The 27,424-nt window shown below is 41.6% G+C and overlaps 27 pseudogenes; all 27 read left to right on the forward strand.

Annotated features, from left to right (window-relative positions):
- The first annotated feature begins 552 nt into the window (after positions 1 to 552).
- LOC137109619 (5S ribosomal RNA) lies at positions 553 to 671 on the forward strand (annotated as a pseudogene).
- An 865-nt stretch (positions 672 to 1,536) lies between these two features.
- On the forward strand, positions 1,537 to 1,655 carry LOC137109625 (5S ribosomal RNA; annotated as a pseudogene).
- Positions 1,656 to 2,491: 836 nt separating this feature from the next.
- Positions 2,492 to 2,610, forward strand: LOC137109852 (5S ribosomal RNA; annotated as a pseudogene).
- Positions 2,611 to 3,467: 857 nt separating this feature from the next.
- LOC137109626 (5S ribosomal RNA) lies at positions 3,468 to 3,586 on the forward strand (annotated as a pseudogene).
- Positions 3,587 to 4,422: 836 nt separating this feature from the next.
- On the forward strand, positions 4,423 to 4,541 carry LOC137109513 (5S ribosomal RNA; annotated as a pseudogene).
- An 867-nt stretch (positions 4,542 to 5,408) lies between these two features.
- Positions 5,409 to 5,527, forward strand: LOC137109721 (5S ribosomal RNA; annotated as a pseudogene).
- A 1,572-nt stretch (positions 5,528 to 7,099) lies between these two features.
- On the forward strand, positions 7,100 to 7,218 carry LOC137109948 (5S ribosomal RNA; annotated as a pseudogene).
- An 857-nt stretch (positions 7,219 to 8,075) lies between these two features.
- On the forward strand, positions 8,076 to 8,184 carry LOC137109988 (5S ribosomal RNA; annotated as a pseudogene).
- Positions 8,185 to 9,051: 867 nt separating this feature from the next.
- Positions 9,052 to 9,170, forward strand: LOC137109651 (5S ribosomal RNA; annotated as a pseudogene).
- An 867-nt stretch (positions 9,171 to 10,037) lies between these two features.
- LOC137109662 (5S ribosomal RNA) lies at positions 10,038 to 10,156 on the forward strand (annotated as a pseudogene).
- An 867-nt stretch (positions 10,157 to 11,023) lies between these two features.
- On the forward strand, positions 11,024 to 11,142 carry LOC137109674 (5S ribosomal RNA; annotated as a pseudogene).
- Positions 11,143 to 12,009: 867 nt separating this feature from the next.
- On the forward strand, positions 12,010 to 12,128 carry LOC137109686 (5S ribosomal RNA; annotated as a pseudogene).
- An 857-nt stretch (positions 12,129 to 12,985) lies between these two features.
- LOC137109697 (5S ribosomal RNA) lies at positions 12,986 to 13,104 on the forward strand (annotated as a pseudogene).
- An 867-nt stretch (positions 13,105 to 13,971) lies between these two features.
- Positions 13,972 to 14,090, forward strand: LOC137109709 (5S ribosomal RNA; annotated as a pseudogene).
- Positions 14,091 to 14,957: 867 nt separating this feature from the next.
- LOC137109720 (5S ribosomal RNA) lies at positions 14,958 to 15,076 on the forward strand (annotated as a pseudogene).
- An 857-nt stretch (positions 15,077 to 15,933) lies between these two features.
- Positions 15,934 to 16,052, forward strand: LOC137109732 (5S ribosomal RNA; annotated as a pseudogene).
- Positions 16,053 to 16,909: 857 nt separating this feature from the next.
- Positions 16,910 to 17,028, forward strand: LOC137109719 (5S ribosomal RNA; annotated as a pseudogene).
- An 867-nt stretch (positions 17,029 to 17,895) lies between these two features.
- On the forward strand, positions 17,896 to 18,014 carry LOC137109745 (5S ribosomal RNA; annotated as a pseudogene).
- Positions 18,015 to 18,871: 857 nt separating this feature from the next.
- On the forward strand, positions 18,872 to 18,990 carry LOC137109756 (5S ribosomal RNA; annotated as a pseudogene).
- An 846-nt stretch (positions 18,991 to 19,836) lies between these two features.
- On the forward strand, positions 19,837 to 19,955 carry LOC137109820 (5S ribosomal RNA; annotated as a pseudogene).
- Positions 19,956 to 20,812: 857 nt separating this feature from the next.
- LOC137109628 (5S ribosomal RNA) lies at positions 20,813 to 20,931 on the forward strand (annotated as a pseudogene).
- Positions 20,932 to 21,798: 867 nt separating this feature from the next.
- On the forward strand, positions 21,799 to 21,917 carry LOC137109630 (5S ribosomal RNA; annotated as a pseudogene).
- Positions 21,918 to 22,774: 857 nt separating this feature from the next.
- On the forward strand, positions 22,775 to 22,893 carry LOC137109834 (5S ribosomal RNA; annotated as a pseudogene).
- Positions 22,894 to 23,760: 867 nt separating this feature from the next.
- On the forward strand, positions 23,761 to 23,879 carry LOC137109768 (5S ribosomal RNA; annotated as a pseudogene).
- An 857-nt stretch (positions 23,880 to 24,736) lies between these two features.
- LOC137109631 (5S ribosomal RNA) lies at positions 24,737 to 24,855 on the forward strand (annotated as a pseudogene).
- An 867-nt stretch (positions 24,856 to 25,722) lies between these two features.
- Positions 25,723 to 25,841, forward strand: LOC137109632 (5S ribosomal RNA; annotated as a pseudogene).
- An 857-nt stretch (positions 25,842 to 26,698) lies between these two features.
- On the forward strand, positions 26,699 to 26,817 carry LOC137109836 (5S ribosomal RNA; annotated as a pseudogene).
- Positions 26,818 to 27,424: the final 607 nt, after the last annotated feature.

Here is a 27,424-nt window from a genome sequence, read left to right on the forward strand (position 1 = left end):
GGCTCTTTCTGGCAGCAGCACCTGTTTGCTGTTCTTGGTTTCCAAACTTTATTTAGCATTTTTGAATTGTTAGGTTTTATGCCGTGGTTTTGTTTATAAATTGTATATTTTGTAAATAGTATTAAATCTGTAGGGGTGAACTGCCATTTTCTTTGGATTGTTTTCACATTAGGGAGTTGGGGTTAGCGACTGTCTTTTGGTTTGTTTATTTCTATCAGGATAGCTAGCACTTTCTGTGGAAAATGGCTTATTTTGTTTATGTTGGCCTTGGTTCGCCCTGAGTTGTAGTGTCATGTTTTGTTTGACACTTTCTTTCGTTTAAAATAAATATCATTCTGTTGGAACATCTCGATCCTGGATTTTGGTTTGGGGATCGGAGAGGGAACATGCTAATTTATCTTTGTATGTTGCACCCTGACCCCCTGGACAGGGGCGTAACAGACCAGTACAGTTATAGTACTTTGTACTTTGCCACATTTATCTTCTTCTTAGCAAGTGTCATGCATTCTGCTTCTCCAGCGTTTTTAAGAGCTGTTGATGATGTCAAATGCAGCTTACGGCCACACCGCTCTCTAAGCGCCCGATCTCGTCCGATCTCGGCAGCCAAATAGAGCCGGGCCTGGTTAGTACTTGGTAGGAAGACCACGTGGGAATACCAGGTGCTGTAAGCTTTTTTGCTTGGGTTTACGGGCAGCACAAGCTGGTGTTACTGCCTATTTATTCATAGAAATTGTTCTATATTTTCATCAAATTTTGTTCTTTCATTACTGTTTTGCTACTTTATTGGTTTGTCAACCATCGTGCTTCATTACTAGTAGACCATGTTACGGTCCTGGCCATATGTTTTTTTTATTTTCTTGTTCTTATAGGTGCCCTGCCTGATTGGCCGGATTGGGGGGCAGTACAGGAAGCTGATTGGTCCATCCTACACTTCCTGGAGTTTTAAAAGTACGGTTCCCAACAGCTAGCGAGGCTCTTTCTGGCAGCAGCACCTGTTTGCTGTTCTTGGTTTCCAAACTTTATTTAGCATTTTTGAATTGTTAGGTTTTATGCCGTGGTTTTGTTTATAAATTGAATATTTTGTAAATAGTATTAAATCTGTAGGGGTGAACAGCCATTTTCTTTTGATTGTTTTCTCTTGTTTTCACATTAGGGAGTTAGGGTTAGCGACTGTCTTTTGGTTTGTTTATTTCTATCAGGCTAGCTAGCACTTTCTATGGGAAATGGCTTATTTTGTTTATTATGTTGGCCTTGGTTCGCCCTGAGTTGTAGTGTCATGTTTTGTTTGACACTTTCTTTCGTTTAAAATAAATATCATTCTGTTGGAACATCTCGATCCTGGATTTTGGTTTGGGGATTGGAGAGGGAACATGCTAATTTATCTTTGTATATTGCACCCTGACCCCCTGGACAGGGGCGTAACAGACCAGTACAGTTATAGTACTTTGTACTTTGCCACATTTATCTTCTTCTTAGCAAGTTTCATGCATTCTGCTTCTCCAACGTTTTTAAGAGCTGTTGATGATGTCAAATGCAGCTTACGGCCACACCGCTCTCTAAGCGCCCGATCTCGTCCGATCTCGGCAGCCAAATAGAGCCGGGCCTGGTTAGTACTTGGTAGGAAGACCGCGTGGGAATACCAGGTGCTGTAAGCTTTTTTGCTTGGGTTTACGGGCAGCACAAGCTGGTGTTACTGCCTATTTATTCATAGAAATTGTTCTATATTTTCGTCAAATTTTGTTCTTTCATTACTGTTTTGCTACTTTATTGGTTTGTCAACCATCGTGCTTCATTACTAGTAGACCATGTTACGGTCCTGGCCATATGTGTTGTTTTTATTTTCTTGTTCTTATAGGTGCCCTGCCTGATTGGCCGGATTGGGGGGCAGTACAGGAAGCTGATTGGTCCATCCTACACTTCCTGGAGTTTTAAAAGTACGGTTCCCAACAGCTAGCGAGGCTCTTTCTGGCAGCAGCACCTGTTTGCTGTTCTTGGTTTCCAAACTTTATTTAGTATTTTTGAATTGTTAGGTTTTATGCCGTAGTTTTGTTTATAAATTGTATATTTTGTAAATAGTATTAAATCTGTAGGGGTGAACTGCCATTTTCTTTGGATTGTTTTCACATTTGGGAGTTAGGGTTAGCGACTGTCTTTTGGTTTGTTTATTTCTATCAGGCTAGCTAGCACTTTCTGTGGGAAATGGCTTATTTTGTTTATTATGTTGGCCTTGGTTCGCCCTGAGTTGTAGTGTCATGTTTTGTTTGACACTTTCTTTCGTTTAAAATAAATATCATTCTGTTGGAACATCTCGATCCTGGATTTTGGTTTGGGGATCGGAGAGGGAACATGCTAATTTATCTTTGTATGTTGCACCCTGACCCCCTGGACAGGGGCGTAACAGACCAGTACAGTTATAGTACTTTGTACTTTGCCACATTTATCTTCTTCTTAGCAAGTTTCATGCATTCTGCTTCTCCAACGTTTTTATGCAGCTTACGGCCACACCGCTCTCTAAGCGCCCGATCTCGTCCGATCTCGGCAGCCAAATAGAGCCGGGCCTGGTTAGTACTTGGTAGGAAGACCTCCTGGGAATACCAGGTGCTGTAAGCTTTTTTGCTTGGGTTTACGGGCAGCACAAGCTGGTGTTACTGCCTATTTATTCATAGAAATTGTTCTATATTTTCATCAAATTTTGTTCTTTCATTGCTGTTTTGCTACTTTATTGGTTTGTCAACCATCGTGCTTCATTACTAGTAGACCATGTTACGGTCCTGGCCATATGTGTTGTTTTTATTTTCTTGTTCTTATAGGTGCCCTGCCTGATTGGCCGGATTGGGGGGCAGTACAGGAAGCTGATTGGTCCATCCTACACTTCCTGGAGTTTTAAAAGTACGGTTCCCAACAGCTAGCGAGGCTCTTTCTGGCAGCAGCACCTGTTTGCTGTTCTTGGTTTCCAAACTTTATTTAGCATTTTTGAATTGTTAGGTTTTATGCCGTAGTTTTGTTTATAAATTGTATATTTTGTAAATAGTATTAAATCTGTAGGGGTGAACTGCCATTTTCTTTGGATTGTTTTCACATTTGGGAGTTAGGGTTAGCGACTGTCTTTTGGTTTGTTTATTTCTATCAGGCTAGCTAGCACTTTCTGTGGGAAATGGCTTATTTTGTTTATTATGTTGGCCTTGGTTCGCCCTGAGTTGTAGTGTCATGTTTTGTTTGACACTTTCTTTCGTTTAAAATAAATATCATTCTGTTGGAACATCTCGATCCTGGATTTTGGTTTGGGGATCGGAGAGGGAACATGCTAATTTATCTTTGTATGTTGCACCCTGACCCCCTGGACAGGGGCGTAACAGACCAGTACAGTTATAGTACTTTGTACTTTGCCACATTTATCTTCTTCTTAGCAAGTTTCATGCATTCTGCTTCTCCAACGTTTTTAAGAGCTGTTGATGATGTCAAATGCAGCTTACGGCCACACCGCTCTCTAAGCGCCCGATCTCGTCCGATCTCGGCAGCCAAATAGAGCCGGGCCTGGTTAGTACTTGGTAGGAAGACCGCGTGGGAATACCAGGTGCTGTAAGCTTTTTTGCTTGGGTTTACGGGCAGCACAAGCTGGTGTTACTGCCTATTTATTCATAGAAATTGTTCTATATTTTCATCAAATTTTGTTCTTTCATTACTGTTTTGCTACTTTATTGGTTTGTCAACCATCGTGCTTCATTACTAGTAGACCATGTTACGGTCCTGGCCATATGTGTTGTTTTTATTTTCTTGTTCTTATAGGTGCCCTGCCTGATTGGCCGGATTGGGGGGCAGTACAGGAAGCTGATTGGTCCATCCTACACTTCCTGGAGTTTTAAAAGTACGGTTCCCAACAGCTAGCGAGGCTCTTTCTGGCAGCAGCACCTGTTTGCTGTTCTTGGTTTCCAAACTTTATTTAGCATTTTTGAATTGTTAGGTTTTATCCTGTGGTTTTGTTTATAAATTGTATATTTTGTAAATAGTATTAAATCTGTAGGGGTGAACTGCCATTTTCTTTGGATTGTTTTCACATTAGGGAGTTAGGGTTAGCGACTGTCTTTTGGTTTGTTTATTTCTATCAGGCTAGCTAGCACTTTCTATGGGAAATGGCTTATTTTGTTTATTATGTTGGCCTTGGTTCGCCCTGAGTTGTAGTGTCATGTTTTGTTTGACACTTTCTTTTGTTTAAAATAAATATCATTCTGTTGGAACATCTCGATCCTGGATTTTGGTTTGGGGATCGGAGAGGGAACATGCTAATTTATCTTTGTATGTTGCACCCTGACCCCCTGGACAGGGGCGTAACAGACCAGTACAGTTATAGTACTTTGTACTTTGCCACATTTATCTTCTTCTTAGCAAGTTTCATGCATTCTGCTTCTCCAACGTTTTTATGCAGCTTACGGCCACACCGCTCTCTAAGCGCCCGATCTCGTCCGATCTCGGCAGCCAAATAGAGCCGGGCCTGGTTAGTACTTGGTAGGATGACCGCGTGGGAATACCAGGTGCTGTAAGCTTTTTTGCTTGGGTTTACGGGCAGCACAAGCTGGTGTTACTGCCTATTTATTCATAGAAATTGTTCTATATTTTCATCAAATTTTGTTCTTTCATTACTGTTTTGCTACTTTATTGGTTTGTCAACCATCGTGCTTCATTACTAGTAGACCATGTTACGGTCCTGGCCATATGTGTTGTTTTTATTTTCTTGTTCTTATAGGTGCCCTGCCTGATTGGCCGGATTGGGGGGCAGTACAGGAAGCTGATTGGTCCATCCTACACTTCCTGGAGTTTTAAAAGTACGGTTCCCAACAGCTAGCAAGGATCTTTCTGGCAGCAGCACCTGTTTGCTGTTCTTGGTTTCCAAACCTTATTTAGCATTTTTGAATTGTTAGGTTTTGTGCCGTGGTTTTGTTTATAAATTGTATATTTTGTAAATAGTATTAAATCTTTAGGGGTGAACAGCCATTTTCTTTTGATTATTTTCTCTTGTTTTCACATTAGGGAGTTAGGGTTAGCGACTGTCTTTTGGTTTGTTTATTTCTATCAGGCTAGCTAGCACTTTCTGTGGGAAATGGCTTATTTTGTTTATTATGTTGGCCTTGGTTCGCCCTGAGTTGTAGTGTCATGTTTTGTTTGACACTTTCTTTCGTTTAAAATAAATATCATTCTGTTGGAACATCTCGATCCTGGATTTTGGTTTGGGGATCGGAGAGGGAACATGCTAATTTATCTTTGTATGTTGCACCCTGACCCCCTGGACAGGGGCGTAACAGACCAGTACAGTTATAGTACTTTGTACTTTGCCACATTTATCTTCTTCTTAGCAAGTGTCATGCATTCTGCTTCTCCAGCGTTTTTAAGAGCTGTTGATGATGTCAAATGCAGCTTACGGCCACACCGCTCTCTAAGCGCCCGATCTCGTCCGATCTCGGCAGCCAAATAGAGCCGGGCCTGGTTTGTACTTGGTAGGAAGACCGCCTGGGAATACCAGGTGCTGTAAGCTTTTTTGCTTGGGTTTACGGGCAGCACAAGCTGGTGTTACTGCCTATTTATTCATAGAAATTGTTCTATATTTTCATCAAATTTTGTTCTTTCATTGCTGTTTTGCTACTTTATTGGTTTCTCAACCATCGTGCTTCATTACTAGTAGACCATGTTAAATAAATTGTATATTTTGTAAATAGTATTAAATCTGTAGGGGTTAACTGCCATTTTCTTGGACTGTTTTCACATTAGGGAGTAAGGGTTAGCGACTGTCTTTTGGTTTGTTTATTTCTATCAGGCTAGCTAGCACTTTCTATGGGAAATGGCTTATTTTGTTTATTATGTTGGCCTTGGTTCGCCCTGAGTTGTAGTGTCATGTTTTGTTTGACACTTTCTTTCGTTTAAAATAAATATCATTCTGTTGGAACATCTCGATCCTGGATTTTGGTTTGGGGATCGGAGAGGGAACATGCTAATTTATCTTTGTATGTTGCACCCTGACCCCCTGGACAGGGGCGTAACAGACCAGTACAGTTATAGTACTTTGTACTTTGCCACATTTATCTTCTTCTTAGCAAGTTTCATGCATTTTGCTTCTCCAACGTTTTTATGCAGCTTACGGCCACACCGCTCTCTAAGCGCCCGATCTCGGCAGCCAAATAGAGCCGGGCCTGGTTAGTACTTGGTAGGAAGACTGCCTGGGAATAAAAGGTGCTGTAAGCTTTTTTGCTTGGGTTTACGGGCAGCACAAGCTGGTGTTACTGCCTATTTATTCATAGAAATTGTTCTATATTTTCATCAAATTTTGTTCTTTCATTGCTGTTTTGCTACATTATTGGTTTGTCAACCATCGTGCTTCATTACTAGTAGACCATGTTACGGTCCTGGCCATATGTGTTGTTTTTATTTTGTTGTTCTTATAGGTGCCCTGCCTGATTGGCCGGATTGAGGGGCAGTACAGGAAGCTGATTGGTCCATCCTACACTTCCTGGAGTTTTAAAAGTACAGTTCCTGACAGCTAGCGAGGCTCTTTCTGGCAGCAGCACCTGTTTGCTGTTCTTGGTTTCCAAACCTTATTTAGCATTTTTGAATTGTTAGGTTTTGTGCCGTGGTTTTGTTTATAAATTGTATATTTTTGTAAATAGTATTAAATCTGTAGGGGTGAACAGCCATTTTCTTTTGATTGTTTTCTCTTGTTTTCACATTAGGGAGTTAGGGTTAGCGACTGTCTTTTGGTTTGTTTATTTCTATCAGGCTAGCTAGCACTTTCTGTGGGAAATGGGTTTTTTTGTTTATTATGTTGGCCTTGGTTCGCCCTGAGTTGTAGTGTCATGTTTTGTTTGACACTTTCTTTCGTTTAAAATAAATATCATTCTGTTGGAACATCTCGATCCTGGATTTTGGTTTGGGGATTGGAGAGGGAACATGCTAATTTATCTTTGTATATTGCACCCTGACCCCCTGGACAGGGGCGTAACAGACCAGTACAGTTATAGTACTTTGTACTTTGCCACATTTATCTTCTTCTTAGCAAGTTTCATGCATTCTGCTTCTCCAACGTTTTTAAGAGCTGTTGATGATGTCAAATGCAGCTTACGGCCACACCGCTCTCTAAGCGCCCGATCTCGTCAGATCTCGGCAGCCAAATAGAGCCGGGCCTGGTTAGTACTTGGTAGGAAGACTGCCTGGGAATAAAAGGTGCTGTAAGCTTTTTTGCTTGGGTTTACGGGCAGCACAAGCTGGTGTTACTGCCTATTTATTCATAGAAATTGTTCTATATTTTCGTCAAATTTTGTTCTTTCATTACTGTTTTGCTACTTTATTGGTTTGTCAACCATCGTGCTTCATTACTAGTAGACCATGTTACGGTCCTGGCCATATGTGTTGTTTTTATTTTCTTGTTCTTATAGGTGCCCTGCCTGATTGGCCGGATTGGGGGGCAGTACAGGAAGCTGATTGGTCCATCCTACACTTCCTGGAGTTTTAAAAGTACGGTTCCCAACAGCTAGCGAGGCTCTTTCTGGCAGCAGCACCTGTTTGCTGTTCTTGGTTTCCAAACTTTATTTAGCATTTTTGAATTGTTAGGTTTTATGCCGTGGTTTTGTTTATAAATTGTATATTTTGTAAATAGTATTAAATCTGTAGGGGTGAACTGCCATTTTCTTTGGATTGTTTTCACATTTGGGAGTTAGGGTTAGCGACTGTCTTTTGGTTTGTTTATTTCTATCAGGCTAGCTAGCACTTTCTGTGGGAAATGGCTTATTTTGTTTATTATGTTGGCCTTGGTTCGCCCTGAGTTGTAGTGTCATGTTTTGTTTGACACTTTCTTTCGTTTAAAATAAATATCATTCTGTTGGAACATCTCGATCCTGGATTTTGGTTTGGGGATCGGAGAGGGAACATGCTAATTTATCTTTGTATGTTGCACCCTGACCCCCTAGACAGGGGCGTAACAGACCAGTACAGTTATAGTACTTTGTACTTTGCCACATTTATCTTCTTCTTAGCAAGTGTCATGCATTCTGCTTCTCCAGCATTTTTAAGAGCTGTTGATGATGTCAAATGCAGCTTACGGCCACACCGCTCTCTAAGCGCCCGATCTCGGCAGCCAAATAGAGCCGGGCCTGGTTAGTACTTGGTAGGAAGACCGCCTGGGAATACCAGGTGCTGTAAACTTTTTTGCTTGGGTTTACGGGCAGCACAAGCTGGTGTTACTGCCTATTTATTCATAGAAATTGTTCTATATTTTCATCAAATTTTGTTCTTTCATTGCTGTTTTGCTACTTTATTGGTTTTTCAACCATCGTGCTTCATTACTAGTAGACCATGTTACGGTCCTGGCCATATGTGTTGTTTTTATTTTCTCGTTCTTATAGGTGCCCTGCCTGATTGGCCGGATTGAGGGGCAGTACAGGAAGCTGATTGGTCCATCCTACACTTCCTGGAGTTTTAAAAGTACGGTTCCCAACAGCTAGCGAGGCTCTTTCTGGCAGTAACACCTGTTTGCTGTTCTTGGTTTCCAAACCTTATTTAGCATTTTTGAATTGTTAGGTTTTGTGCCGTGGTTTTGTTTATAAATTGTATATTTTGTAATTCGTATTAAATCTGTAGGGGTGAACAGCCATTTTCTTTTGATTGTTTTCTCTTGTTTTCACATTAGGGAGTTAGGTTTAGCGACTGTCTTTTGGTTTGTTTATTTCTATCAGGCTAGCTAGCACTTTCTGTGGGAAATGGCTTATTTTGTTTATTATGTTGGCCTTGGTTCGCCCTGAGTTGTAGTGTCATGTTTTGTTTGACACTTTCTTTCGTTTAAAATAAATATCATTCTGTTGGAACATCTCGATCCTGGATTTTGGTTTGGGGATCGGAGAGGGAACATGCTAATTTATCTTTGTATGTTGCACCCTGACCCCCTGGACAGGGGCGTAACAGACCAGTACAGTTATAGTACTTTGTACTTTGCCACATTTATCTTCTTCTTAGCAAGTGTCATGCCTTCTGCTTCTCCAGCGTTTTTAAGAGCTGTTGATGATGTCAAATGCAGCTTACGGCCACACCGCTCTCTAAGCGCCCGATCTCGTCCGATCTCGGCAGCCAAATAGAGCCGGGCCTGGTTAGTACTTGGTAGGAAGACCGCCTGGGAATACCAGGTGCTGTAAGCTTTTTTGCTTGGGTTTACGGGCAGCACAAGCTGGTGTTACTGCCTATTTATTCATAGAAATTGTTCTATATTTTCATCAAATTTTGTTCTTTCATTGCTGTTTTGCTACTTTATTGGTTTGTCAACCATCGTGCTTCATTACTAGTAGACCATGTTACGGTCCTGGCCATATGTGTTGTTTTTATTTTCTCATTCTTATAGGTGCCCTGCCTGATTGGCCGGATTGAGGGGCAGTACAGGAAGCTGATTGGTCCATCCTACACTTCCTGGAGTTTTAAAAGTACGGTTCCCAACAGCTAGCGAGGCTCTTTCTGGCAGCAGCACCTGTTTGCTGTTCTTGGTTTCCAAACCTTATTTAGCATTTTTGAATTCTTAGGTTTTGTGCCGTGGTTTTGTTTATAAATTGTATATTTTGTAATTCGTATTAAATCTGTAGGGGTGAACAGCCATTTTCTTTTGATTGTTTTCTCTTGTTTTCACATTAGGGAGTTAGGGTTAGCGACTGTCTTTTGGTTTGTTTATTTCTATCAGGCTAGCTAGCACTTTCTGTGGGAAATGGCTTATTTTGTTTATTATGTTGGCCTTGGTTCGCCCTGAGTTGTAGTGTCATGTTTTGTTTGACACTTTCTTTCGTTTAAAATAAATATCATTCTGTTGGAACATCTCGATCCTGGATTTTGGTTTGGGGATCGGAGAGGGAACATGCTAATTTATCTTTGTATGTTGCACCCTGACCCCCTGGACAGGGGCGTAACAGACCAGTACAGTTATAGTACTTTGTACTTTGCCACATTTATCTTCTTCTTAGCAAGTGTCATGCATTCTGCTTCTCCAGCGTTTTTAAGAGCTGTTGATGATGTCAAATGCAGCTTACGGCCACACCGCTCTCTAAGCGCCCGATCTCGTCCGATCTCGGCAGCCAAATAGAGCCGGGCCTGGTTAGTACTTGGTAGGAAGACCGCCTGGGAATACCAGGTGCTGTAAGCTTTTTTGCTTGGGTTTACGGGCAGCACAAGCTGGTGTTACTGCCTATTTATTCATAGAAATTGTTCTATATTTTCATCAAATTTTGTTCTTTCATTGCTGTTTTGCTACTTTATTGGTTTTTCAACCATCGTGCTTCATTACTAGTAGACCATGTTACGGTCCTGGCCATATGTGTTGTTTTTGATTTGTTGTTCTTATAGGTGCCCTGCCTGATTGGCCGGATTGGGGGGCAGTACAGGAAGCTGATTGGTCCATCCTACACTTCCTGGAGTTTTAAAAGTACGGTTCCCAACAGCTAGCGAGGCTCTTTCTGGCAGCAGCACCTGTTTGCTGTTCTTGGTTTCCAAACCTTATTTAGCATTTTTGATTTGTTAGGTTTTTTGCCGTGGTTGTGTTTATAAATTGTATATTTTGTAATTCGTATTAAATCTGTAGGGGTGAACAGCCATTTTCTTTTGATTGTTTTCTCTTGTTTTCACATTAGGGAGTTAGGGTTAGCGACTGTCTTTTGGATTGTTTATTTCTATCAGGCTAGCTAGCACTTTCTGTGGGAAATGGCTTATTTTGTTTATTATGTTGGCCTTGGTTCGCCCTGAGTTGTAGTGTCATGTTTTGTTTGACACTTTCTTTCGTTTAAAATAAATATCATTCTGTTGGAACATCTCGATACTGGAGTTTGGTTTGGGGATCGGAGAGGGAACATGCTAATTTATCTTTGTATGTTGCACCCTGACCCCCTGGACAGGGGCGTAACAGACCAGTACAGTTATAGTACTTTGTACTTTGCCACATTTATCTTCTTCTTAGCAAGTGTCATGCATTCTGCTTCTCCAGCGTTTTTAAGAGCTGTTGATGATGTCAAATGCAGCTTACGGCCACACCGCTCTCTAAGCGCCCGATCTCGTCCGATCTCGGCAGCCAAATAGAGCCGGGCCTGGTTAGTACTTGGTAGGAAGACCGCCTGGGAATACCAGGTGCTGTAAGCTTTTTTGCTTGGGTTTACGGGCAGCACAAGCTGGTGTTACTGCCTATTTATTCATAGAAATTGTTCTATATTTTCATCAAATTTTGTTCTTTCATTGCTGTTTTGCTACTTTATTGGTTTTTCAACCATCGTGCTTCATTACTAGTAGACCATGTTACGGTCCTGGCCATATGTGTTGTTTTTATTTTCTCGTTCTTATAGGTGCCCTGCCTGATTGGCCGGATTGAGGGGCAGTACAGGAAGCTGATTGGTCCATCCTACACTTCCTGGAGTTTTAAAAGTACGGTTCCCAACAGCTAGCGAGGCTCTTTCTGGCAGCAGCACCTGTTTGCTGTTCTTGGTTTCCAAACCTTATTTAGCATTTTTGAATTCTTAGGTTTTGTGCCGTGGTTTTGTTTTTAAATTGTATATTTTGTAATTCGTATTAAATCTGTAGGGGTGAACAGCCATTTTCTTTTGATTGTTTTCTCTTGTTTTCACATTAGGGAGTTAGGGTTAGCGACTGTCTTTTGGTTTGTTTATTTCTATCAGGCTAGCTAGCACTTTCTGTGGGAAATGGCTTATTTTGTTTATTATGTTGGCCTTGGTTCGCCCTGAGTTGTAGTGTCATGTTTTGTTTGACACTTTCTTTCGTTTAAAATAAATATCATTCTGTTGGAACATCTCGGTCCTGGATTTTGGTTTGGGGATCGGAGAGGGAACATGCTAATTTATCTTTGTATGTTGCACCCTGACCCCCTGGACAGGGGCGTAACAGACCAGTACAGTTATAGTACTTTGTACTTTGCCACATTTATCTTCTTCTTAGCAAGTGTCATGCATTCTGCTTCTCCAGCGTTTTTAAGAGCTGTTGATGATGTCAAATGCAGCTTACGGCCACACCGCTCTCTAAGCGCCCGATCTCGTCCGATCTCGGCAGCCAAATAGAGCCGGGCCTGGTTAGTACTTGGTAGGAAGACCGCCTGGGAATACCAGGTGCTGTAAGCTTTTTTGCTTGGGTTTACGGGCAGCACAAGCTGGTGTTACTGCCTATTTATTCATAGAAATTGTTCTATATTTTCATCAAATTTTGTTCTTTCATTGCTGTTTTGCTACTTTATTGGTTTTTCAACCATCGTGCTTCAGTACTAGTAGACCATGTTACGGTCCTGGCCATATGTGTTGTTTTTATTTTGTTGTTCTTATAGGTGCCCTGCCTGATTGGCCGGATTGGGGGGCAGTACAGGAAGCTGATTGGTCCATCCTACACTTCCTGGAGTTTTAAAAGTACGGTTCCCAACAGCTAGCGAGGCTCTTTCTGGCAGCAGCACCTGTTTGCTGTTCTTGGTTTCCAAACTTTATTTAGCATTTTTGAATTGTTAGGTTTTATGCCGTGGTTTTGTTTATAAATTGTATATTTTGGAAATAGTATTAAATCTGTAGGGGTGAACTGCCATTTTCTTTGGATTGTTTTCACATTTGGGAGTTAGGGTTAGCGACTGTCTTTTGGTTTGTTTATTTCTATCAGGCTAGCTAGCACTTTCTGTGGGAAATGGCTTATTTTGTTTATTATGTTGGCCTTGGTTCGCCCTGAGTTGTAGTGTCATGTTTTGTTTGACACTTTCTTTCTTTTAAAATAAATATCATTCTGTTGGAACATCTCGATCCTGGATTTTGGTTTGGGGATCGGAGAGGGAACATGCTAATTTATCTTTGTATGTTGCACCCTGACCCCCTGGACAGGGGCGTAACAGACCAGTACAGTTATAGTACTTTGTACTTTGCCACATTTATCTTCTTCTTAGCAAGTGTCATGCATTCTGCTTCTCCAGCGTTTTTAAGAGCTGTTGATGATGTCAAATGCAGCTTACGGCCACACCGCTCTCTAAGCGCCCGATCTCGTCCGATCTCGGCAGCCAAATAGAGCCGGGCCTGGTTAGTACTTGGTAGGAAGACCGCCTGGGAATACCAGGTGCTGTAAGCTTTTTTGCTTGGGTTTACGGGCAGCACAAGCTGGTGTTACTGCCTATTTATTCATAGAAATTGTTCTATATTTTCATCAAATTTTGTTCTTTCATTGCTGTTTTGCTACTTTATTGGTTTTTCAACCATCGTGCTTCATTACTAGTAGACCATGTTACGGTCCTGGCCATATGTGTTGTTTTTATTTTCTCGTTCTTATAGGTGCCCTGCCTGATTGGCCGGATTGAGGGGCAGTACAGGAAGCTGATTGGTCCATCCTACACTTCCTGGAGTTTTAAAAGTACGGTTCCCAACAGCTAGCGAGGCTCTTTCTGGCAGCAGCACCTGTTTGCTGTTCTTGGTTTCCAAACCTTATTTAGCATTTTTGAATTCTTAGGTTTTGTGCCGTGGTTTTGTTTATAAATTGTATATTTTGTAATTCGTATTAAATCTGTAGGGGTGAACAGCCATTTTCTTTTGATTGTTTTCTCTTGTTTTCACATTAGGGAGTTAGGGTTAGCGACTGTCTTTTGGTTTGTTTATTTCTATCAGGCTAGCTAGCACTTTCTGTGGGAAATGGCTTATTTTGTTTATTATGTTGGCCTTGGTTCGCCCTGAGTTGTAGTGTCATGTTTTGTTTGACACTTTCTTTCTTTTAAAATAAATATCATTCTGTTGGAACATCTCGATCCTGGATTTTGGTTTGGGGATCGGAGAGGGAACATGCTAATTTATCTTTGTATGTTGCACCCTGACCCCCTGGACAGGGGCGTAACAGACCAGTACAGTTATAGTACTTTGTACTTTGCCACATTTATCTTCTTCTTAGCAAGTGTCATGCATTCTGCTTCTCCAGCGTTTTTAAGAGCTGTTGATGATGTCAAATGCAGCTTACGGCCACACCGCTCTCTAAGCGCCCGATCTCGTCCGATCTCGGCAGCCAAATAGAGCCGGGCCTGGTTAGTACTTGGTAGGAAGACCGCCTGGGAATACCAGGTGCTGTAAGCTTTTTTGCTTGGGTTTACGGGCAGCACAAGCTGGTGTTACTGCCTATTTATTCATAGAAATTGTTCTATATTTTCATCAAATTTTGTTCTTTCATTGCTGTTTTGCTACTTTATTGGTTTTTCAACCATCGTGCTTCATTACTAGTAGACCATGTTACGGTCCTGGCCATATGTGTTGTTTTTGATTTGTTGTTCTTATAGGTGCCCTGCCTGATTGGCCGGATTGGGGGGCAGTACAGGAAGCTGATTGGTCCATCCTACACTTCCTGGAGTTTTAAAAGTACGGTTCCCAACAGCTAGCGAGGCTCTTTCTGGCAGCAGCACCTGTTTGCTGTTCTTGGTTTCCAAACCTTATTTAGCATTTTTGATTTGTTAGGTTTTTTGCCGTGGTTTTGTTTATAAATTGTATATTTTGTAATTCGTATTAAATCTGTAGGGGTGAACAGCCATTTTCTTTTGATTGTTTTCTCTTGTTTTCACATTAGGGAGTTAGGGTTAGCGACTGTCTTTTGGATTGTTTATTTCTATCAGGCTAGCTAGCAATTTCTGTGGGAAATGGCTTATTTTGTTTATTATGTTGGCCTTGGTTCGCCCTGAGTTGTAGTGTCATGTTTTGTTTGACACTTTCTTTCGTTTAAAATAAATATCATTCTGTTGGAACATCTCGATACTGGAGTTTGGTTTGGGGATCGGAGAGGGAACATGCTAATTTATCTTTGTATGTTGCACCCTGACCCCCTGGACAGGGGCGTAACAGACCAGTACAGTTATAGTACTTTGTACTTTGCCACATTTATCTTCTTCTTAGCAAGTGTCATGCATTCTGCTTCTCCAGCGTTTTTAAGAGCTGTTGATGATGTCAAATGCAGCTTACGGCCACACCGCTCTCTAAGCGCCCGATCTCGTCCGATCTCGGCAGCCAAATAGAGCCGGGCCTGGTTAGTACTTGGTAGGAAGACCGCCTGGGAATACCAGGTGCTGTAAGCTTTTTTGCTTGGGTTTACGGGCAGCACAAGCTGGTGTTACTGCCTATTTATTCATAGAAATTGTTCTATATTTTCATCAAATTTTGTTCTTTCATTGCTGTTTTGCTACTTTATTGGTTTTTCAACCATCGTGCTTCATTACTAGTAGACCATGTTACGGTCCTGGCCATATGTGTTGTTTTTATTTTCTCGTTCTTATAGGTGCCCTGCCTGATTGGCCGGATTGAGGGGCAGTACAGGAAGCTGATTGGTCCATCCTACACTTCCTGGAGTTTTAAAAGTACGGTTCCCAACAGCTAGCGAGGCTCTTTCTGGCAGCAGCACCTGTTTGCTGTTCTTGGTTTCCAAACCTTATTTAGCATTTTTGAATTGTTAGGTTTTATGCCGTGGTTTTGTTTATAAATTGTATATTTTGGAAATAGTATTAAATCTGTAGGGGTGAACTGCCATTTTCTTTGGATTGTTTTCACATTTGGGAGTTAGGGTTAGCGACTGTCTTTTGGTTTGTTTATTTCTATCAGGCTAGCTAGCACTTTCTGTGGGAAATGGCTTATTTTGTTTATTATGTTGGCCTTGGTTCGCCCTGAGTTGTAGTGTCATGTTTGGTTTGACACTTTCTTTCTTTTAAAATAAATATCATTCTGTTGGAACATCTCGATCCTGGATTTTGGTTTGGGGATCGGAGAGGGAACCTGCTAATTTATCTTTGTATGTTCCACCCTGACCCCCTGGACAGGGGCGTAACAGACCAGTACAGTTATAGTACTTTGTACTTTGCCACATTTATCTTCTTCTTAGCAAGTGTCATGCATTCTGCTTCTCCAGCGTTTTTAAGAGCTGTTGATGATGTCAAATGCAGCTTACGGCCACACCGCTCTCTAAGCGCCCGATCTCGTCCGATCTCGGCAGCCAAATAGAGCCGGGCCTGGTTAGTACTTGGTAGGAAGACCGCCTGGGAATACCAGGTGCTGTAAGCTTTTTTGCTTGGGTTTACGGGCAGCACAAGCTGGTGTTACTGCCTATTTATTCATAGAAATTGTTCTATATTTTCATCAAATTTTGTTCTTTCATTGCTGTTTTGCTACTTTATTGGTTTGTCAACCATCGTGCTTCATTACTAGTAGACCATGTTACGGTCCTGGCCATATGTGTTGTTTTTATTTTCTTGTTCTTATAGGTGCCCTGCCTGATTGGCCGGATTGGGGGGCAGTACAGGAAGCTGATTGGTCCATCCTACACTTCCTGGAGTTTTAAAAGTACGGTTCCCAACAGGTAGCGAGGCTCTTTCTGGCAGCAGCACCTGTTTGCTGTTCTTGGTTTCCAAACTTTATTTAGCATTTTTGAATTGTTAGGTTTTATGCCGTGGTTTTGTTTATAAATTGTATATTTTGTAAATAGTATTAAATCTGTAGGGGTGAACTGCCATTTTCTTTGGATTGTTTTCACATTTGGGAGTTAGGGTTAGCGACTGTCTTTTGGTTTGTTTATTTCTATCAGGCTAGCTAGCACTTTCTGTGGGAAATGGCTTATTTTGTTTATTATGTTGGCCTTGGTTCGCCCTGAGTTGTAGTGTCATGTTTTGTTTGACACTTTCTTTCGTTTAAAATAAATATCATTCTGTTGGAACATCTCGATCCTGGATTTTGGTTTGGGGATCGGAGAGGGAACATGCTAATTTATCTTTGTATGTTGCACCCTGACCCCCTGGACAGGGGCGTAACAGACCAGTACAGTTATAGTACTTTGTACTTTGCCACATTTATCTTCTTCTTAGCAAGTGTCATGCATTCTGCTTCTCCAGCGTTTTTAAGAGCTGTTGATGATGTCAAATGCAGCTTACGGCCACACCGCTCTCTAAGCGCCCGATCTCGTCCGATCTCGGCAGCCAAATAGAGCCGGGCCTGGTTAGTACTTGGTAGGAAGACCGACTGGGAATACCAGGTGCTGTAAGCTTTTTTGCTTGGGTTTACGGGCAGCACAAGCTGGTGTTACTGCCTATTTATTCATAGAAATTGTTCTATATTTTCATCAAATTTTGTTCTTTCATTGCTGTTTTGCTACTTTATTGGTTTTTCAACCATCGTGCTTCATTACTAGTAGACCATGTTACGGTCCTGGCCATATGTGTTGTTTTTATTTTCTCGTTCTTATAGGTGCCCTGCCTGATTGGCCGGATTGAGGGGCAGTACAGGAAGCTGATTGGTCCATCCTACACTTCCTGGAGTTTTAAAAGTACGGTTCCCAACAGCTAGCGAGGCTCTTTCTGGCAGTAACACCTGTTTGCTGTTCTTGGTTTCCAAACCTTATTTAGCATTTTTGAATTGTTAGGTTTTGTGCCGTGGTTTTGTTTATAAATTGTATATTTTGTAATTCGTATTAAATCTGTAGGGGTGAACAGCCATTTTCTTTTGATGGTTTTCTCTTGTTTTCACATTAGGGAGTTAGGTTTAGCGACTGTCTTTTGGTTTGTTTATTTCTATCAGGCTAGCTAGCACTTTCTGTGGGAAATGGCTTATTTTGTTTATTATGTTGGCCTTGGTTCGCCCTGAGTTGTAGTGTCATGTTTTGTTTGACACTTTCTTTCGTTTAAAATAAATATCATTCTGTTGGAACATCTCGATCCTGGATTTTGGTTTGGGGATCGGAGAGGGAACATGCTAATTTATCTTTGTATGTTGCACCCTGACCCCCTGGACAGGGGCGTAACAGACCAGTACAGTTATAGTACTTTGTACTTTGCCACATTTATCTTCTTCTTAGCAAGTGTCATGCATTCTGCTTCTCCAGCGTTTTTAAGAGCTGTTGATGATGTCAAATGCAGCTTACGGCCACACCGCTCTCTAAGCGCCCGATCTCGTCCGATCTCGGCAGCCAAATAGAGCCGGGCCTGGTTAGTACTTGGTAGGAAGACCGCCTGGGAATACCAGGTGCTGTAAGCTTTTTTGCTTGGGTTTACGGGCAGCACAAGCTGGTGTTACTGCCTATTTATTCATAGAAATTGTTCTATATTTTCATCAAATTTTGTTCTTTCATTGCTGTTTTGCTACTTTATTGGTTTGTCAACCATCGTGCTTCATTACTAGTAGACCATGTTACGGTCCTGGCCATATGTGTTGTTTTTATTTTGTTGTTCTTATAGGTGCCCTGCCTGATTGGCCGGATTGGGGGGCAGTACAGGAAGCTGATTGGTCCATCCTACACTTCCTGGAGTTTTAAAAGTACGGTTCCCAACAGCTAGCGAGGCTCTTTCTGGCAGCAGCACCTGTTTGCTGTTCTTGGTTTCCAAACTTTATTTAGCATTTTTGAATTGTTAGGTTTTATGCCGTCGTTTTGTTTATAAATTGTATATTTTGGAAATAGTATTAAATCTGTAGGGGTGAACTGCCATTTTCTTTGGATTGTTTTCACATTTGGGAGTTAGGGTTAGCGACTGTCTTTTGGTTTGTTTATTTCTATCAGGCTAGCTAGCACTTTCTGTGGGAAATGGCTTATTTTGTTTATTATTTTGGCCTTGGTTCGCCCTGAGTTGTAGTGTCATGTTTTGTTTGACACTTTCTTTCGTTTAAAATGAATATCATTCTGTTGGAACATCTCGATCCTGGATTTTGGTTTGGGGATCGGAGAGGGAACATGCTAATTTATCTTTGTATGTTGCACCCTGACCCCCTGGACAGGGGCGTAACAGACCAGTACAGTTATAGTACTTTGTACTTTGCCACATTTATCTTCTTCTTAGCAAGTGTCATGCCTTCTGCTTCTCCAGCGTTTTTAAGAGCTGTTGATGATGTCAAATGCAGCTTACGGCCACACCGCTCTCTAAGCGCCCGATCTCGTCCGATCTCGGCAGCCAAATAGAGCCGGGCCTGGTTAGTACTTGGTAGGAAGACCGCCTGGGAATACCAGGTGCTGTAAGCTTTTTTGCTTGGGTTTACGGGCAGCACAAGCTGGTGTTACTGCCTATTTATTCATAGAAATTGTTCTATATTTTCATCAAATTTTGTTCTTTCATTGCTGTTTTGCTACTTTATTGGTTTGTCAACCATCGTGCTTCATTACTAGTAGACCATGTTACGGTCCTGGCCATATGTGTTGTTTTTATTTTCTCATTCTTATAGGTGCCCTGCCTGATTGGCCGGATTGAGGGGCAGTACAGGAAGCTGATTGGTCCATCCTACACTTCCTGGAGTTTTAAAAGTACGGTTCCCAACAGCTAGCGAGGCTCTTTCTGGCAGCAGCACCTGTTTGCTGTTCTTGGTTTCCAAACCTTATTTAGCATTTTTGAATTGTTAGGTTTTGTGCCGTGGTTTTGTTTATAAATTGTATATTTTGTAATTCGTATTAAATCTGTAGGGGTGAACAGCCATTTTCTTTTGATTGTTTTCTCTTGTTTTCACATTAGGGAGTTAGGGTTAGCGACTGTCTTTTGGTTTGTTTATTTCTATCAGGCTAGCTAGCACTTTCTGTGGGAAATGGCTTATTTTGTTTATTATGTTGGCCTTGGTTCGCCCTGAGTTGTAGTGTCATGTTTTGTTTGACACTTTCTTTCGTTTAAAATAAATATCATTCTGTTGGAACATCTCGATCCTGGATTTTGGTTTGGGGATCGGAGAGGGAACATGCTAATTTATCTTTGTATGTTGCACCCTGACCCCCTGGACAGGGGCGTAACAGACCAGTACAGTTATAGTACTTTGTACTTTGCCACATTTATCTTCTTCTTAGCAAGTTTCATGCATTCTGCTTCTCCAACGTTTTTATGCAGCTTACGGCCACACAGCTCTCTAAGCGCCCGATCTCGTCCGATCTCGGCAGCCAAATAGAGCCGGGCCTGGTTAGTACTTGGTAGGAAGACCGCCTGGGAATACCAGGTGCTGTAAGCTTTTTTGCTTGGGTTTACGGGCAGCACAAGCTGGTGTTACTGCCTATTTATTCATAGAAATTGTTCTATATTTTCATCAAATTTTGTTCTTTCATTGCTGTTTTGCTACTTTATTGGTTTGTCAACCATCGTGCTTCATTACTAGTAGACCATGTTACGGTCCTGGCCATATGTGTTGTTTTTATTTTGTTGTTCTTATAGGTGCCCTGCCTGATTGGCCGGATTGGGGGGCAGTACAGGAAGCTGATTGGTCCATCCTACACTTCCTGGAGTTTTAAAAGTACGGTTCCCAACAGCTAGCGAGGCTCTTTCTGGCAGCAGCACCTGTTTGCTGTTCTTGGTTTCCAAACTTTATTTAGCATTTTTGAATTGTTAGGTTTTATGCCGTGGTTTTGTTTATAAATTGTATATTTTGTAAATAGTATTAAATCTGTAGGGGTGAACTGCCATTTTCTTTGGATTGTTTTCACATTAGGGAGTTAGGGTTAGCGACTGTCTTTTGGTTTGTTTATTTCTATCAGGCTAGCTAGCACTTTCTGTGGGAAATGGCTTATTTTGTTTATTATGTTGGCCTTGGTTCGCCCTGAGTTGTAGTGTCATGTTTTGTTTGACACTTTCTTTCGTTTAAAATGAATATCATTCTGTTGGAACATCTCGATCCTGGATTTTGGTTTGGGGATCGGAGAGGGAACATGCTAATTTATCTTTGTATGTTGCACCCTGACCCCCTGGACAGGGGCGTAACAGACCAGTACAGTTATAGTACTTTGTACTTTGCCACATTTATCTTCTTCTTAGCAAGTGTCATGCATTCTGCTTCTCCAGCGTTTTTAAGAGCTGTTGATGATGTCAAATGCAGCTTACGGCCACACCGCTCTCTAAGCGCCCGATCTCGTCCGATCTCGGCAGCCAAATAGAGCCGGGCCTGGTTAGTACTTGGTAGGAAGACCGCGTGGGAATACCAGGTGCTGTAAGCTTTTTTGCTTGGGTTTACGGGCAGCACAAGCTGGTGTTACTGCCTATTTATTCATAGAAATTATTCTATATTTTCATCAAATTTTGTTCTTTCATTGCTGTTTTGCTACTTTATTGGTTTGTCAACCATCGTGCTTCATTACTAGTAGACCATGTTACGGTCCTGGCCATATGTGTTGTTTTTATTTTCTCGTTCTTATAGGTGCCCTGCCTGATTGGCCGGATTGAGGGGCAGTACAGGAAGCTGATTGGTCCATCCTACACTTCCTGGAGTTTTAAAAGTACGGTTCCCAACAGCTAGCGAGGCTCTTTCTGGCAGCAGCACCTGTTTGCTGTTCTTGGTTTCCAAACCTTATTTAGCATTTTTGAATTCTTAGGTTTTGTGCCGTGGTTTTGTTTATAAATTGTATATTTTGTAATTCGTATTAAATCTGTAGGGGTGAACAGCCATTTTCTTTTGATTGTTTTCTCTTGTTTTCACATTAGGGAGTTAGGGTTAGCGACTGTCTTTTGGTTTGTTTATTTCTATCAGGCTAGCTAGCACTTTCTGTGGGAAATGGCTTATTTTGTTTATTATGTTGGCCTTGGTTCGCCCTGAGTTGTAGTGTCATGTTTTGTTTGACACTTTCTTTCGTTTAAAATAAATATCATTCTGTTGGAACATCTCGATCCTGGATTTTGGTTTGGGGATCGGAGAGGGAACATGCTAATTTATCTTTGTATGTTGCACCCTGACCCCCTGGACAGGGGCGTAACAGACCAGTACAGTTATAGTACTTTGTACTTTGCCACATTTATCTTCGTCTTAGCAAGTTTCATGCATTCTGCTTCTCCAACGTTTTTAAGAGCTGTTGATGATGTCAAATGCAGCTTACGGCCACACCGCTCTCTAAGCGCCCGATCTCGTCCGATCTCGGCAGCCAAATAGAGCCGGGCCTGGTTAGTACTTGGTAGGAAGACCGCGTGGGAATACCAGGTGCTGTAAGCTTTTTTGCTTGGGTTTACGGGCAGCACAAGCTGGTGTTACTGCCTATTTATTCATAGAAATTGTTCTATATTTTCATCAAATTTTGTTCTTTCATTACTGTTTTGCTACTTTATTGGTTTGTCAACCATCGTGCTTCATTACTAGTAGACCATGTTACGGTCCTGGCCATATGTGTTGTTTTTGATATGTTGTTCTTATAGGTGCCCTGCCTGATTGGCCGGATTGAGGGGCAGTACAGGAAGCTGATTGGTCCATCCTACACTTCCTGGAGTTTTAAAAGTACGGTTCCCAACAGCTAGCGAGGCTCTTTCTGGCAGCAGCACCTGTTTGCTGTTCTTGGTTTCCAAACCTTATTTAGCATTTTTGAATTGTTAGGTTTTGTGCCGTGGTTTTGTTTATAAATTGTATATTTTGTAAATAGTATTAAATCTGTAGGGGTGAACAGCCATTTTCTTTGGACTGTTTTCACATTAGGGAGTTAGGGTTAGCGACTGTCTTTTGGTTTGTTTATTTCTATCAGGCTAGCTAGCACTTTCTGTGGGAAATGGCTTATTTTGTTTATTATGTTGGCCTTGGTTCGCCCTGAGTTGTAGTGTCATGTTTTGTTTGACACTTTCTTTCGTTTAAAATAAATATCATTCTGTTGGAACATCTCGATCCTGGATTTTGGTTTGGGGATCGGAGAGGGAACATGCTAATTTATCTTTGTATGTTGCACCCTGACCCCCTGGACAGGGGCGTAACAGACCAGTACAGTTATAATACTTTGTACTTTGCCACATTTGTCTTCTTCTTAGCAAGTGTCATGCATTCTGGTTCTCCAGTGTTTTTAAGAGCTGTTGATGATGTCAAATGCAGCTTACGGCCACACCGCTCTCTAAGCGCCCAATCTCGTCCGATCTCGGCAGCCAAATAGAGCCGGGCCTGGTTAGTACTTGGTAGGAAGACCGCCTGGGAATACCAGGTGTTGTAAGCTTTTTTGCTTGGGTTTACAGGCAGCACAAGCTGGTGTTACTGCCTATTTATTCATAGAAATTGTTCTATATTTTCATCAAATTTTGTTCTTTCATTGCTGTTTTGCTACTTTATTGGTTTTTCAACCATCGTGCTTCATTACTAGTAGACCATGTTACGGTCCTGGCCATATGTGTTGTTTTTATTTTCTCGTTCTTATAGGTGCCCTGCCTGATTGGCCGGATTGAGGGGCAGTACAGGAAGCTGATTGGTCCATCCTACACTTCCTGGAGTTTTAAAAGTACGGTTCCCAACAGCTAGCGAGGCTCTTTCTGGCAGCAGCACCTGTTTGCTGTTCTTGGTTTCCAAACCTTATTTAGCATTTTTGAATTGTTAGGTTTTGTGCCGTGGTTTTGTTTATAAATTGTATATTTTGTAATTCGTATTAAATCTGTAGGGGTGAACAGCCATTTTCTTTTGATTGTTTTCTCTTGTTTTCACATTAGGGAGTTAGGGTTAGCGACTGTCTTTTGGTTTGTTTATTTCTATCAGGCTAGCTAGCACTTTCTGTGGGAAATGGCTTATTTTGTTTATTATGTTGGCCTTGGTTCGCCCTGAGTTGTATTGTCATGTTTTGTTTGACACTTTCTTTCGTTTAAAATAAATATCATTCTGTTGGAACATCTCGGTCCTGGATTTTGGTTTTGGGATCGGAGAGGGAACATGCTAATTTATCTTTGTATGTTGCACCCTGACCCCCTGGACAGGGGCGTAACAGACCAGTACAGTTATAGTACTTTGTACTTTGCCACATTTATCTTCTTCTTAGCAAGTGTCATGCATTCTGCTTCTCCAGCGTTTTTAAGAGCTGTTGATGATGTCAAATGCAGCTTACGGCCACACCGCTCTCTAAGCGCCCGATCTCGTCCGATCTCGGCAGCCAAATAGAGCCGGGCCTGGTTAGTACTTGGTAGGAAGACCGCCTGGGAATACCAGGTGCTGTAAGCTTTTTTGCTTGGGTTTACGGGCAGCACAAGCTGGTGTTACTGCCTATTTATTCATAGAAATTGTTCTATATTTTCATCAAATTTTGTTCTTTCATTGCTGTTTTGCTACTTTATTGGTTTGTCAACCATCGTGCTTCATTACTAGTAGACCATGTTACGGTCCTGGCCATATGTGTTGTTTTTATTTTGTTGTTCTTATAGGTGCCCTGCCTGATTGGCCGGATTGGGGGGCAGTACAGGAAGCTGATTGGTCCATCCTACACTTCCTGGAGTTTTAAAAGTACGGTTCCCAACAGCTAGCGAGGCTCTTTCTGGCAGCAGCACCTGTTTGCTGTTCTTGGTTTCCAAACTTTATTTAGCATTTTTGAATTGTTAGGTTTTATGCCGTGGTTTTGTTTATAAATTGTATATTTTGTAAATAGTATTAAATCTGTAGGGGTGAACTGCCATTTTCTTTGGATTGTTTTCACATTTGGGAGTTAGGGTTAGCGACTGTCTTTTGGTTTGTTTATTTCTATCAGGCTAGCTAGCACTTTCTGTGGGAAATGGCTTATTTTGTTTATTATGTTGGCCTTGGTTCGCCCTGAGTTGTAGTGTCATGTTTTGTTTGACACTTTCTTTCGTTTAAAATGAATATCATTCTGTTGGAACATCTCGATCCTGGATTTTGGTTTGGGGATCGGAGAGGGAACATGCTAATTTATCTTTGTATGTTGCACCCTGACCCCCTGGACAGGGGCGTAACAGACCAGTACAGTTATAGTACTTTGTACTTTGCCACATTTATCTTCTTCTTAGCAAGTGTCATGCATTCTGCTTCTCCAGCGTTTTTAAGAGCTGTTGATGATGTCAAATGCAGCTTACGGCCACACCGCTCTCTAAGCGCCCGATCTCGTCCGATCTCGGCAGCCAAATAGAGCCGGGCCTGGTTAGTACTTGGTAGGAAGACCGCGTGGGAATACCAGGTGCTGTAAGCTTTTTTGCTTGGGTTTACGGGCAGCACAAGCTGGTGTTACTGCCTATTTATTCATAGAAATTATTCTATATTTTCATCAAATTTTGTTCTTTCATTGCTGTTTTGCTACTTTATTGGTTTGTCAACCATCGTGCTTCATTACTAGTAGACCATGTTACGGTCCTGGCCATATGTGTTGTTTTTATTTTCTCGTTCTTATAGGTGCCCTGCCTGATTGGCCGGATTGAGGGGCAGTACAGGAAGCTGATTGGTCCATCCTACACTTCCTGGAGTTTTAAAAGTACGGTTCCCAACAGCTAGCGAGGCTCTTTCTGGCAGCAGCACCTGTTTGCTGTTCTTGGTTTCCAAACCTTATTTAGCATTTTTGAATTCTTAGGTTTTGTGCCGTGGTTTTGTTTATAAATTGTATATTTTGTAATTCGTATTAAATCTGTAGGGGTGAACAGCCATTTTCTTTTGATTGTTTTCTCTTGTTTTCACATTAGGGAGTTAGGGTTAGCGACTGTCTTTTGGTTTGTTTATTTCTATCAGGCTAGCTAGCACTTTCTGTGGGAAATGGCTTATTTTGTTTATTATGTTGGCCTTGGTTCGCCCTGAGTTGTAGTGTCATGTTTTGTTTGACACTTTCTTTCGTTTAAAATAAATATCATTCTGTTGGAACATCTCGATCCTGGATTTTGGTTTGGGGATCGGAGAGGGAACATGCTAATTTATCTTTGTATGTTGCACCCTGACCCCCTGGACAGGGGCGTAACAGACCAGTACAGTTATAGGACTTTGTACTTTGCCACATTTATCTTCGTCTTAGCAAGTTTCATGCATTCTGCTTCTCCAACGTTTTTAAGAGCTGTTGATGATGTCAAATGCAGCTTACGGCCACACCGCTCTCTAAGCGCCCGATCTCGTCCGATCTCGGCAGCCAAATAGAGCCGGGCCTGGTTAGTACTTGGTAGGAAGACCGCGTGGGAATACCAGGTGCTGTAAGCTTTTTTGCTTGGGTTTACGGGCAGCACAAGCTGGTGTTACTGCCTATTTATTCATAGAAATTGTTCTATATTTTCATCAAATTTTGTTCTTTCATTACTGTTTTGCTACTTTATTGGTTTGTCAACCATCGTGCTTCATTACTAGTAGACCATGTTACGGTCCTGGCCATATGTGTTGTTTTTGATATGTTGTTCTTATAGGTGCCCTGCCTGATTGGCCGGATTGAGGGGCAGTACAGGAAGCTGATTGGTCCATCCTACACTTCCTGGAGTTTTAAAAGTACGGTTCCCAACAGCTAGCGAGGCTCTTTCTGGCAGCAGCACCTGTTTGCTGTTCTTGGTTTCCAAACCTTATTTAGCATTTTTGAATTGTTAGGTTTTGTGCCGTGGTTTTGTTTATAAATTGTATATTTTGTAAATAGTATTAAATCTGTAGGGGTGAACAGCCATTTTCTTTGGACTGTTTTCACATTAGGGAGTTAGGGTTAGCGACTGTCTTTTGGTTTGTTTATTTCTATCAGGCTAGCTAGCACTTTCTGTGGGAAATGGCTTATTTTGTTTATTATGTTGGCCTTGGTTCGCCCTGAGTTGTAGTGTCATGTTTTGTTTGACACTTTCTTTCGTTTAAAATAAATATCATTCTGTTGGAACATCTCGATCCTGGATTTTGGTTTGGGGATCGGAGAGGGAACATGCTAATTTATCTTTGTATGTTGCACCCTGACCCCCTGGACAGGGGCGTAACAGACCAGTACAGTTATAATACTTTGTACTTTGCCACATTTGTCTTCTTCTTAGCAAGTGTCATGCATTCTGGTTCTCCAGTGTTTTTAAGAGCTGTTGATGATGTCAAATGCAGCTTACGGCCACACCGCTCTCTAAGCGCCCAATCTCGTCCGATCTCGGCAGCCAAATAGAGCCGGGCCTGGTTAGTACTTGGTAGGAAGACCGCCTGGGAATACCAGGTGTTGTAAGCTTTTTTGCTTGGGTTTACAGGCAGCACAAGCTGGTGTTACTGCCTATTTATTCATAGAAATTGTTCTATATTTTCATCAAATTTTGTTCTTTCATTGCTGTTTTGCTACTTTATTGGTTTTTCAACCATCGTGCTTCATTACTAGTAGACCATGTTACGGTCCTGGCCATATGTGTTGTTTTTATTTTCTCGTTCTTATAGGTGCCCTGCCTGATTGGCCGGATTGAGGGGCAGTACAGGAAGCTGATTGGTCCATCCTACACTTCCTGGAGTTTTAAAAGTACGGTTCCCAACAGCTAGCGAGGCTCTTTCTGGCAGCAGCACCTGTTTGCTGTTCTTGGTTTCCAAACCTTATTTAGCATTTTTGAATTGTTAGGTTTTGTGCCGTGGTTTTGTTTATAAATTGTATATTTTGTAAATAGTATTAAATCTGTAGGGGTGAACAGCCATTTTCTTTTGATTGTTTTTTCTTGTTTTCACATTAGGGAGTTAGGGTTAGCGACTGTCTTTTGGTTTGTTTATTTCTATCAGGCTAGCTAGCACTTTCTGTGGGAAATGGCTTATTTTGTTTATTATGTTGGCCTTGGTTCGCCCTGAGTTGTAGTGTC

This window comes from Channa argus, unplaced genomic scaffold (assembly GCF_033026475.1).
Source record: "Channa argus isolate prfri unplaced genomic scaffold, Channa argus male v1.0 Contig004, whole genome shotgun sequence".
NCBI lineage: Eukaryota > Metazoa > Chordata > Actinopteri > Anabantiformes > Channidae > Channa > Channa argus.